This window comes from Pongo abelii, chromosome 14 (genome assembly GCF_028885655.2).
Source record: "Pongo abelii isolate AG06213 chromosome 14, NHGRI_mPonAbe1-v2.0_pri, whole genome shotgun sequence".
NCBI lineage: Eukaryota > Metazoa > Chordata > Mammalia > Primates > Hominidae > Pongo > Pongo abelii.
Window position 1 is genome coordinate 47,129,330 of NC_071999.2, and position 12,802 is coordinate 47,142,131.

General features: G+C 39.5%; 1 protein-coding gene across 8 annotated transcripts in view; it reads left to right on the top strand.

Moving 5' to 3' along the window:
* Window positions 1-12,802, top strand: part of DGKH (diacylglycerol kinase eta) — a 204,216-nt gene that overhangs the window by 92,153 nt on the left and 99,261 nt on the right. The gene's annotated exons all lie outside the window — the stretch shown is intronic.

Sequence of the window (12,802 nt, forward strand, 5' to 3'; positions counted from 1 at the left end):
CCTGAGGTTAAATATACTTTTTAAAAATTTTATCATTTTTCTCTTTTAATTTTAGTGCTTTATTTTTCACCTCCTTTAAATTAGTACTTCAATTAATTCCATTGTTCTTGAATATTTAAAAAGTTTATTTACCTTCAGTCTTAAAAATAAAATTTTCTCCATGTAGCCTACTTTCACTCCATTTCACCCCAGTTGCCATCGTTCAGGCAGTTGCCATAGTTCAGGGCTTCACTTCTCACTTAGGTAATTCATTCAGCAGCTCTGTTCCAGTTTCTTCTTTTCTGATCACAGATCACATTGCTTAAAAAGACCTCACTGGTTCCACATTGCCTGCAAATGGCATCCCCAACTCAGTCTTCAGATCTTGTAAGATCATGCCTCAGCATTCTAGTATTACCAGACAATTAATTTGTCCTTCTCTGTCCCACCAGTGCAGCAATTCTACCCATGCCTGTGCTTTTCCTGTTCCCTCTGACTTCAGTGATTCCTCCCCCATCTATCACTGTGGGAATCCTACCAATTCTTCAAAGCTTATTTCAGATAACCCATTTTTTTCCAGCTTCTTTCATTCACAAAGTATGGATTGAGTTCCCACCATGTGTTAAGCACAAGAAATTCAGAGGTGAATGTGTATGTATATAATTTCCCTCAAGATATTCCTGATGTTGTTCAGCCCAATTTCATGTGGGCTACTTTTTATAACTACATACTTCCTAGGTCTTCAAAGGTGCATTGTTCTTGCTGTGTTGTCACTCCCATCCACACTCCCAGTCCTCCCTGGAAAGCTACCACTCCTGACAGCAGCGTGCAGTGTCCATCCCCTAGGCATGCCAGGGCAGGGGAGACAGACTGCTAAACAGGTGTACAGCAGTGCCTTGATAGAGGTGAGCACTGGTAGGGGTTGGGGGAAGAGAGGACACAAATGAATTCAGATGTTGCCTTATTGATTTATAGGCATGTGAGATAATTCATAGTGTAAATATTCCTCCCCATCTCCCCTGATCCCCAGGGAGAGTTTAGTTTGAGAAGAGGAAAGCCAAGAATAGAGTCCTGGGAAAATATTAAAATTCAAGGTTTAACCAATAAAGACTGAGAGCATTCTTAAGTAAAGGAGAATCAGGAGTCAGTGATGTTATAAAAACCAAGCAGAAGAGAGTTTCAAAACAGATCCTTTGACACGTCCTATACTGTAGAGAGGCCAAGTCAAAGAAGAATTGAAAAGTGATGGTTCAATTTGTTAACTTGGAGGTCATTTGGTCCCATTGATGTGAGTAGTTTCAGTGTGGGGCAGGCTGGGGGCCGGCATTAGGCTGTACTGTGAATGCAAAGTGAAAGGCAGGCAGAGACAAGGTAGGTAACTGTTTTCTAAAAGCTTGGCTGTTAAAAGGAGAACAGAGATCGCTAGTAAAATGTTTCAGCCAGAAGAGAATTTTATGTTTTGTTGTTGTTCTTTTGCTGTGTTCTAAAAATGATTTTGAATGCATTTATATGAAGAGAGGAGGAATAGTTAGAACCGAAAGTTGAAGACTTAGGAGAGAGAGGGAATGACTGATGAAGCATGATTGCTGAGTAAGCTGACGGGTGTAGGAATCAGAGCGCAGGTTAAGAGATCAGCGTTGAACGGGAGACAGAAAGCTTACAGAGGCAGGTGTGACCAGGAAGTTTATATATTTCAAAACCAAATACTGTTTTCTCATTGAAATTGAAGGATAAGGTTATTTGCTGTGAGTGAAAGTTGAGGATGGTTAATAGTGGCTTCTGTAGAAAAAGATAATCGAAGCTGAACAGGGACCTATAGATGATTACTAAGTAGTGAGTGGTGTCTACCAAAGATTGGAGATCAAGTTTAGTAATGTCATTACTCCCTGTGCTTATAACATTTTCTTTAAGTGGGAGTAGAGAACAAACAAATGAATTGATCCAGGGTTGGTGGTTTATAGGGCATATTGGACAGAAAGAGAAAGAGAGAGATTGCTAGATATTTGAGGGATTGAAACTCATCCATCTCCCTGCTCTTCTCAGTTTTTGAGACTACAATACAAAGAGTAAGGGACAGCTTTGGCTGAACAGGATCCAACAACCACTAAATACAGAGCTTCTGATGAATTGTTGGAGACCTAAGGCCAAAACCTTGCTCATTCCTTCTTTCTTCCACTTGAAGGTGGGGTAGGGTGAGATAGAAAGAATTTCACCAGTCCTACTAGTAGGATTAGCCACTTGCTTTTCCCTAGGCAATGAAGAATAATCCTCTCTCTGCTGGAGCCTCATGGAGGGTGAATAAGGTTTCCCACCAATCAACATTTATTTGTTTTTTAATGCTTTTTATTTTTTTAATGACACATAATGATGGTACATATTTATAGGATACATAGTGATGTTTCGATATATGCAATGTACAGTGATCAGATCAAGGTAATTAGGATATCCACCATCTCAAACATCAACCATTTCTTTGTGTTGCACACATTCAATATTCTCCTGTGTCTGTTTGAAGCTATATAATATATTATTGTTAACTGTAGTCATCCTATGGTGCTATAGAACACTAAAAATTATTCTTCCTATTTAGCTAGAATTTTGTATCCTTTAAGAGTTTAATCTGAAAGAAGGTTTCAGAATTTAAGATTTGAAGCATCCATTAATTTCAGGTGAAGACAAGGTCTAGGGTTTTGGAGTAGGAAATTATTCAAATCCTTATACAGGTCTTTCTTGGCCCTTCAACTGGGCATGTGATCTCTCCTGTAGTGTCTTTCTTACAGAATTTAGCATATGCTGCCTTATACTTAGTTAAGTATTTATTTTTGACCAGGCACAGTGGCTCACACCTGTAATCCCAACACTTTGAGAGGCTGAGGCAGGAGGATTACTTGAGGCCAGGAGTTTGAGACCAGCCTGGGGAACATAGATTCCCATCTCTACAACAAATACAAAAATTAGCTGGATATGGTGGCGTGCACCTATAGTCCCAGCCACTCAGGAGGCTAATTGCTTGAGGAGTTCGAGGCTCTAGTGAGCTATGATCCCAGCCTGGGCAACAGAGTGAGACCCTGTCTAAAAATTTTTTTTTGGCCGGGCATGATGGCTCACGCCTGTAATCCCAGCACTTTGGGAGGCTGAGGTGTGCAGATCATGAGGTCAGGAGATCGAGACCATCCTGGGTAACATGGTGAAACCCCATCTCTACTAAAAAAAATACAAAAAATTAGTCGGGCATGGGGGCACATGCCTGTAGTCCCAGCTACTCGGGTGGCTGAAGCAGGAGAATTGCTTGAACCCAGGAGGTGGAGGTTGCAGTGAGCCGAGATTGCGCCACTGCACTCCAGCCTGGGCGACAGAGCAAGACTTTGTCTCAAAAAAAAAAAAAATTTTTTTTTTTTTCACTATTTATTTTTATTATAACCTCCTTGAGGATAGGGACTGTGTCATACCTTTTTAATCTCATGGTGCCTTATCCATAAGTGTTTGTTGATTTTAACTAATAAGATGAAAGTTTATTTTAGGCGTGAGAAGACTTTTTGTTGAAATATTTTCAAGAAATTTCTTTATTCAACCAAATACTATTTTTTTAGTTTACTGAACTAGAAATATAGGGGATGGTTGGGCACAGTGGCTCATGCCTATAATGCCAGCATTTTGGGAGGCTGGTGGTAGGATCTCATGAAGCCAGGAGTTTGAGACCAGCCTGGGGAACATAGTGAGACCCCACTTCTCTACAAAAAAATATCCAAAAATTAGCCAGGTGTACTGGTGCATGCCTGTAGTGCCAGCTATTCTGGAGGCTGAGATGGGAGGATCGCTTGAGCTCTGGAGTTTGAGGTTGCAGTGAGCTATGATTGCACCACTGCTCTCCAGCCTGGACAACAAAGTGATTCCCTGTCTCTAAAAACAAAACAAAATAAAAGAACAAAGAACAAAGAAACAAAAACAAATGTAGGGACTAAAAAGTTAGGCAGATTGCTTAGGGTTTTAGAGCAAATGAATTTGGTAGAACTTTCCAGGGTATAAAATGGAGCAAGAGACATGTTTTCAACCAGTAATTGACAAACCTTCCTCTCTTTAAATATTTAAATATCTTACCTTCTTCAATTATTGTGACTGCTACTGATGCTGTTATTGTGGCTGGTTTGTGTCAGAGGCTAATGGTGTAGTTTGATGCATTATGGCTGGAGGATCCAGGAATGGCCAAATTCTACTCATTTCACCCATCCCTCCTCTTGCTGAAGTTTCTAAGGGTGATATATTGACAAAGTACAATAGTGGATGGAAACTACATACATGATAAATGGAAAATGGAAAACCTGTGCTTTGCCTGAAAACCCAGTGCTGAACTCTCTGGTAAAATGGGTTCTAGAGATCAGGGCAGTGATTTGACCTAGCCTGGGAAGTTCCTCAGTGTCATTTCCGCGACGGTTCAGTTGGTATTCAATTGGTATGAATGAGTCACTCAGGCTGGCCAGGCTTCGAGGGGGGCCACAGACATTAAGACAGTCGTGTCAAAGGATTTGGGACATGATTAAAAACCTATACACAGTATGATTACTCTTCCTTTCTTGTGCAGTCTCTCACTCCCATCTCTGGAGTTAATAACTTTGTTTTTTTAGTTATCTAAATTGCCTCAGGTATTCTATTAGTTTTCTATTGCTGTATAACAACCAACCACAAACTTAGTGGCTTAAAAAAACAATGCCCATTTATCTCAGTTTTTATAGGCCACACAGTATTGCTAGATTCTTCTGCTCCAGGTCTTACAATATAAATAAGTAGATATGGGTTGGGCAGGGTGGCTCATGTCTGTAATCCCTGCACTTTGGGAGGCTGAGGTGGGTGGGTCACTTGAGGTCAGAAGTTTGAAACCAGCCTGGCCAACATGGTGAAACCCTGTCTCTACTAAATACAAAAATTTGCTGGGCATGGTGGCTCATGCCTGTAATCCCAGCACTTTGGGAGGCCCAGGCAGGTGGATTGCTTGAGGCTAGGCGAACCCCCCTTGTCTACTAAATATACAAAAATTAGCTGGACGTATTGGTGCATGTCAGTATTTCCAGCTACTTGGGAGGCTGAGGCAGGAGAATTGCTTGAACCCGGGAAGCGGAGGTTGCAGTGAGCCGAGATTGTGCCACTGCACTCCAGCCTGGGCAACACGGCAAGACTCTGTCTCAAAAAAAAGAAAGAAACAGATATGACAAATTTATATATATATACTTGTATTGACTCGAATTGAGCTAATTTTAGCCATAGTTTGAGTTTGTGATTTCACAAGTGTCTTCTGCCATAATAAAACTTACTAACAATGAAAGTATTTTTTTGTGATTTTAGGTGGCAGTGATGCAATCAGGGAATGGAAAAGGACAATTTCTGACAGGATTTAGGTTAATGTTTATTAATATATTTGTAGTTCAAGCCAGGCATGGTGGCTCATGCCTGTAATCCCAACACTTTAGGAGGCCGAGGTGGGAGAATCACTTGAGCCCAAGAGTTCAAGACCAGCTTGGGCAACATGGCAAAACCCCATCTCTACAAAAAATGAAAAAATTAACTGAGCATCGTGGTGCATGCCTGTAGTCAAAGCTACTCAGGAGGCTGAGGTGGGAGGATCTCTTGAGCGGAGGTTGCAGTGAGCCAAGATCGCACCACTGCACTCCAGTCTGGGTGGCAGAGAAAGACCCTGTCTCAAAAAAAAAAGAGAGAGAGAGAGAGAGAGAAAGAAAAAATAATAATTTATTTGTAGTTTAAGTTCTACCATGGCCTTTTCTATGATTGTTAAATCAATAAAATGTTCTTTTTTGTTGTTCATTTAAAAAAATTCATTTTAAAAATTTGATTGCTATCTGCATGGTGTTTTGGAAGTTTCATTTTTATCTTTAACATAGCCCTATGCTGTATGTGAATGTATTCCTCCCAGATGAGGCTAGAGAGAATTGATCTCCTTTTGGTCACACTGGTGCCACCCTGGGAAAGGGCTCCCAGACCTCCTGATGTTTAATTGAAGGCTCTTTCCAATCAGACAGAGTTCTTTCTATCTGGGTAGTCTCTGCCTCTGCTGTTCTCTTTCTTCCTCAAACACTGCTCTCTTTTCTCACTAATCATGATATGTCTATCCTCAGATTTTTTTTTTTTTTTATTTACCCAATTTGTAGAGGATAGGAGCTTAGACCATGAAAGTCAAACAGCCTGGGTTTGGGTCCTGACTTGGCTACATCCAGTTATGTGACCTTGGACAAATTGGTTAACCTTTCTAAATCCCAGTTTCCTCACCAGTCATTGAGAATAACAAGAGTACCTGCCTCATAGGATTATAAGGATTAAATTAAATGTGATAATACACCACAATACCTGCAGTTTAATAAAAGTGGCAGTTCTTTTCCCGAGTTTATCATCTCCCTATTTCCAAGTAGCAGTATGTTGCCAATTCCTGAAAGTTTGGGAATTTGGAAGAAGAATGTGGATGAACTTTATCTTGAGAAAACATTCCATGCTGCTTATCTTTCAGAGATATAGCAAAGATTTATTTCCACTTTTATCTCATATTAATAACTATGACTGGGAATAATAAATGAAATTATAATCTGACCATGTTAGGTAAATGTTATTTGTGAAAGAAGAGCTATTTAATGATATGAAAGTCATCACAATCACATGGTATATGTTAACCTTTCAAAGCATGCTGTTCAAATGACTGTTTTCTTTAAATTTTAATGAAGATTAGGCTAAATCTTAAATGAGTCACAATTTTAAAGAAATTATTGTACTGATATTGTTAAAACTTCTTATGGAAGTTTGCTAGAGAAAGTAGCATGTGTTTTTTATTTGTTTGTTTGAAGTAGAAAGAAATACATAGGTAATTTATTTCATTTATTTAACCACCCGTAACATTTTCAGGGGGCACTCTGTAGGTGTGTGTGAAATTTCATGAGTATGGCACACCCACACGGGCTTACTTGGTTGATGAAACACAGGCACCCTCTGGTAACACTTGTATTTAGAATTAAATGATCACTGGAACAAAAAGGGATTTTAGTTCAGGGGTCACTTGCCACAGCAGATGTGACTAAAGTTTATTAGCATTAGATTATGATTCTTTCTATGAGGGTTTAAAAGGTCTGCATAAAAAGACACCAATAAACATGAGAACATACTCTTATGGCACATCAAATATCAGAAATTATGCATTCGTAATATAATTGGAATGAGCAGGGTGGGTTTTAGTGGTACAGAACAAAATGTTCTTAAGAATTCCTTTAATGTTTCCTTTCTATTTATTCCACTTTTCCCTTAGCTTCCTCTCAGTTAATATAGTTTACTTCATCTCTCTCTTAGAGGGCGATCACATCCTTTGAACTTAAAAAGCTGTCAGTTTATTTTTCTCTATTAATCTATCAATATTTACTTACAAAGGAAATAACTAAAAGCTACTTTCTTTTCATATAATTTGTGAATGCACACACAAAAAAGGTATTTAGGTTATCACCTGAATAATCACTGACAAGTAAGTTGCCTACCTTATTTGATATTTGTTGTAACTATTATATTTCTGTTCTGAATGCTTTATGTCTGATAACTCATTCAATTCTTCATATGAATGCTAGAGTGTAAGAATTATTATGATTCCCATTTGATAGATGAAGAATCTGAAACAGAGAGGCTAACATCTAATAATATAATGACTAGAATCTGAACCTGTCCACATCATCTGGCCTCGGTTTGTGTCTTCACGACTTTGCTATGCTGTGTCTTTATTGTGGAGTTTTAAATTAATGTGGTTTAGATAGTATTCCTCTAACTGGTGTATTACATGTTCAGTTGTTTTTTCTACAAGTCAAGCAGAGTTTTATGCTGCATCACCAGATGAATAGCAAGCACTTGCTGGTCAGACTACAAATTTAGAATATTTCATTGTATTTTGGCACTGTATTTTAAAGAGAAATGTTGACTAAAGAGCTCACAGAGGATGGTAACTGATATTATAAAAAAGGTCTGGGAATCCTGGGATTGACTGGCATTTAAGGGCACTCTTTATTTTAAAAATTTGGAAAAATGTGACAGATGTATTTTTAATATTTGAGGCATTATCATATAGGAGAGGCTGTAGACAGGTTTTGTGTTACTGCAGCGTGCAGGACCCGTGGTTGAATTCGTGGACGAATAATTCAAGCTCAGTATAACAGAGAACTTTCTAACTTGAGTCATCTAATAGAACAGGCCCCTTGTGAGGTAATAGCTCTTCCCATTATTAGAAATCTTTAGTCATCTCATTCCCTGTGAGCTGAAAGGGGCCTTCAAGAAGAGAGTTCTCAGAGCAGACTCAGCTTCAAGTGCTGAAATAATTTCTCAAGGTTAGATGGCTAATAGCAGGGCATAGCTAATATGGAATTCAGGGCTCTCAGCTCTTGATGTTTGTTGGGAATAGGCAAAGGAGTGGATTTAGAGACTGCTGGGCACTATGCTAGACACTTTACACATGGAGGCCCATTATACCACACAGCAAGAGCTAAATGACCATCTTTCTAGAATGCAGTTGGGGAGATCTTTGCACAGTGTGTGCATGTGAGAGGGGGTGAGGAGAGATGGTGGAAACTGAAATTTCCTTGCAGATGCAAAGACTGTGTCTTCTTTACCACTGAATCCTCAAGGCTAACCCAGTGCCTGGCACAGAGGGAAAGCTAATAAATATTTGTTGAATAAATGAAGGGATATATCTTTGTTGGATGAATGAATTAGTGACATTTGTAAACTGTACTGGGTTTTTTTGGACAAAAAGTATTAGGTCATGTTTTGGCTTAGAGAACAGTTTTCTAATCCCTCCCTATGATATTAGTTTATATATATTATACGCATAAATTCTTGCACCCTCATTGAAATATTTATGTAATGACTTAAGACTATTTTATACCATGTTTACAAACATGCTTCTTGCCTTTCATTAGTCATTGCAGTGGTCCCACCTTTGCTTACATAATTATTAGATGACTGATAGCAGCAAACCTCATATTTTAACATTTATATTAGTTAAAATATTTTATAGCACTCTAAAATGATGCCATATTAATGCAATTTAAGCGGTTGTGTTTTTTGCTTTTTAAAACTGACTTATGTACAATTTAGATGACTTTATACTCTGAAAGCTGATAATTTCTGTTAAGTTTAAAATTCATGTTCCTTTTTCTATATCTTAGAAATTAGGGGCTTTTAGAAATGAAATACCTTATCTTTGTTTCTGTGGGTGTTTCATATTTATCTTTTTATTTAGTGATATAGCATCTTTTCCAAGACTAACCCAGAGAAATAGCTCTTAAGGTTATTATGGGCTTCCTCACACCAAAGTCCTAGGGCATAAGAAACCATTGGTCCTTTTGTAGCTAGACGAAAATCTTGGGGTGAAGATAAGGTGTGGAAGAAGAACAGAACCTGTGTCTCCACCTTCACTAGTAGCCTTCCAGAAATCTTTCAAATGGGCTTTCTAAAGTAAGGCAAGACCCAGTGAGCATGTCCTCAGTTCTTCTGCCAACTCTGGAGCTCTGGGAACCTAGGGCTTGCTTGCAAAATGAGACCAGGGGAGTCCCAGGACATAGATCAGTTTCATCAAAGGGTCCGAGGTGGTTAATAGACACTATCAATAGGTTGGGAGAGGGCACTTGTCATCCAAAGAGCTGTGTCGGACGTTCAGTCAGGGTGTCATGATCATTTGCCGTGCCTGGTGTTACCATGTTCCCCTTGCCCTTACTGAAGATCCATGACTCGGGGAAAATATAGTGCTCCTGCTCAGAAACCTTCAACCTGCTGCCTCCAGTACTTTTTCTGTCCTAGTCTGTTGTACAGCAGCCCACTCTCCATCTATCTGTCCACTTCCAGAACTGCCCTTATAATTCATTCATTCATTTACTTAACAAATATTTATCGAGAGTTCATTATATATAGCAGACATTTGTGCTAGATTCTGGGTATACAGTGCTAAATAAAAAAAGTTGGCCACTGAGTACCAAATTTTTAAAAAGTTTTTACTTGAATTTAAACAAATTTAAAGGCTATGCTGCCTGCCTTCAGTGATAGGTCCCTGTCTTTAAAGTATGTGGCCTTGTGAATAGGATTATTTGGATACCAAAAACAAGGAACTCACCTCCCAACTGAGACTGGAAACTGTGCCATCACAGGGGCCCAGGTTATAGGAAAGAGTGGTGGGGGGCGGGGCGGAATTACAATCTTCTTAGAACTTGAGGCCCAGACCATTCAGGATTCCATAAACAAACTTCTGTGAGACTAGTTCATCTGCACTTCTCCACAAACATGCCCCCCTCCCAGAATTTCTGAGGCCAAACCCTAGCCACCGTGTAGAACTTTTTATCCCTGAGTCTGAATATCTGTGTTTTATGAAGCTGGTTTCCTAGGTGGCCTTTAGCCTTTGGCACTTTGTGGATTGCCAGTGGCAGACTGCTGTCACATGAAAAGCTTGGCCAGTTATAACCTTGTAACATGGAGGACTGACCTTCCCAGTGTGTGTGCCATGTTGTAGCTCCCAGTGCATAGCCATATGCTGCGCTGCCTCCTGGTCTTGGGGCTGGTTATAAATCTGCAGTTCACTCATGTGTTCCTATACAAGGCCTTTTACAGACTCCAAATAGATGGTCCTGAGCTGCTACTGTCATTGTCACCATGATCCTGGAGACACAGCCTGTAGCTCTGTGGAAGTAAACTTCTAAAACCTGTCTCTTCTGAGAGTTACTGCATGAAAACAGGCAAGGATGGGTCAGGTTTTGGAGCAGCAGCCCAAGTTCCACCAACCGCCCTGTTATACAGAGGCTTCTAAGCTATGCAGAGTGCTATGAAGGGTTTATTCTTCTTTTGCCCACCTGACTGATATACTGATGTACTTTTTGAAGAAGGGCTGTGGAATTTACCTGGACTTCACTGTGGTCTTGATGTGGCTGAAGTGTTTCGTTGAAGGCTCTTTAGTCCTGTACTTATTTAGATTGACTCTCACTTCTGGTCCCTTTTTGTAGTGCAGACTAGAGCCTCAAACTCTGTAAAAGACAATGGCTTGTCTCATGTAAGTACCTGGAATAGGGGCTTAATATGGGAAAATAAGCTACTGGCAGTAAAAAATTTTCATATTTTTATTTATTTATTTTATTTATTTTTATTTTTATTATACTTTAAGTTTTAGGGTACATGTGCACAACATGCAGGTTTGTTACATATGTATACTTGTGCCATGCTGGTGCGCTGCACCCAGTAACTCGTCATTTAACATTAGGTATATCTCCAAATGCTATCCCTCCCCTCTCCCCCCTCCCCACAACAGGCCCCAGTGTGTGATGTTCCCCTTCCTGTGTCCATGTGTTCTCATTGTTCAATTCCCACCTATGAGTGAGAACATGCGGTGTTTGGTTTTTTGTCCCTGAGATAGTTTGCTGAGAATGATGGTTTCCAGCTTCATCCATGTCCCTACAAAGGACATGAACTCATCCTTTTTTATGGCTGCATAGTATTCCATGGTGTATATGTGCCACATTTTCTTAATCCAGTCTATCATTGTTGGACATTTGGGTTGCTTCCAAGTCTTTGCTATTGTGAATAGTGCCGCAATAAACATACGTGTGCATGTGTCTTTATAGCAGCATGATTTATAATCCTTTGGGTATATACCCAGTAATGGGATGGCTGGGTTAAATGGTATTTCTAGTTCTAGATCCCTGAGGAATCGCTACACTGACTTCCACAATGGTTGAACTAGTTTACAGTCCCACCAACAGTGTAAAAGTGTTCCTATTTCTCCCCATCCTCTCCAGCACCTGTTGTTTCCTGACTTTTTAATGATCACCATTCTAACTGGTATGAGATGGTATCTCATTGTGGTTTTGATTTGCATTTCTCTGATGGCCAGTGATGATGAGCATTTTTTCATGTGTCTTTTGGCTGCATAAATGTCTTCTTTTGAGAAGTGTCTGTTCATATCCTTTGCCTACTTTTTGATGGGGTTGTTTGTTTTTTTCTTGTAAATTTGTTGGAGTTCATTGTAGATTCTGGATATTAGCCCTTTGTCAGATGAGTAGATTGCAAAAATTTTCTCCCATTCTGTAGGTTGCCTGTTCACACTTTGATGGTAGTTTCTTTTGCTGTGCAGAAGCTCTTTAGTTTAATTAGATCCCATTTGTCAATTCTGGCTTTTGTTGCCATTGCTTTTGGTGTTTTAGACATGAAGTCCTTCCCCATGCCTGTGTCCTGAATGGTATTGCCTAGGTTTTCTTCTAGGGTTTTTATGGTTTTAGGTCTAACATTTAAGTCTTTAATCCATGTTGAATTAATTTTTGTATAAGGTGTAAGGAAGGGATCCAGTTTCAGCTTTCTACATATGGTTAGCCAGTTTTCCCAGCACCATTTATTAAATAGGAAATTGTTTCCCCATTTCTTGTTTTTGTCAGGTTTGTCAAAGATCAGATGGTTGTAGATATGCGGCATTATTTCTGAGGGCTCTGTTCTGTTCCATTGGTCTATATGTCTGTTTTGGTACCAGTACCATGCTGTTTTGGTTACTGTAGCCTTGTAGTATAGTTTGAAGTCAGGTAGCATGATGCCTCCAGCCTTGTTCTTTTGGCTTAGGATTGACTTGGCAATGAGGACTCTTTTTTGGTTCCATATGAGCTTTAAAGTAGTTTTTTCCAATTCTGTGAAGAAAGTCATTTGTAGCTTGATGGGGATGGCATTGAATCTATAAATTACCTTGGGCAGTATGGCCATTTTCATATTGATTCTTCCTACCCATGAGCATGGAATGTTCTTCCATTTGTTTGTATCCTCTTTTATTTCA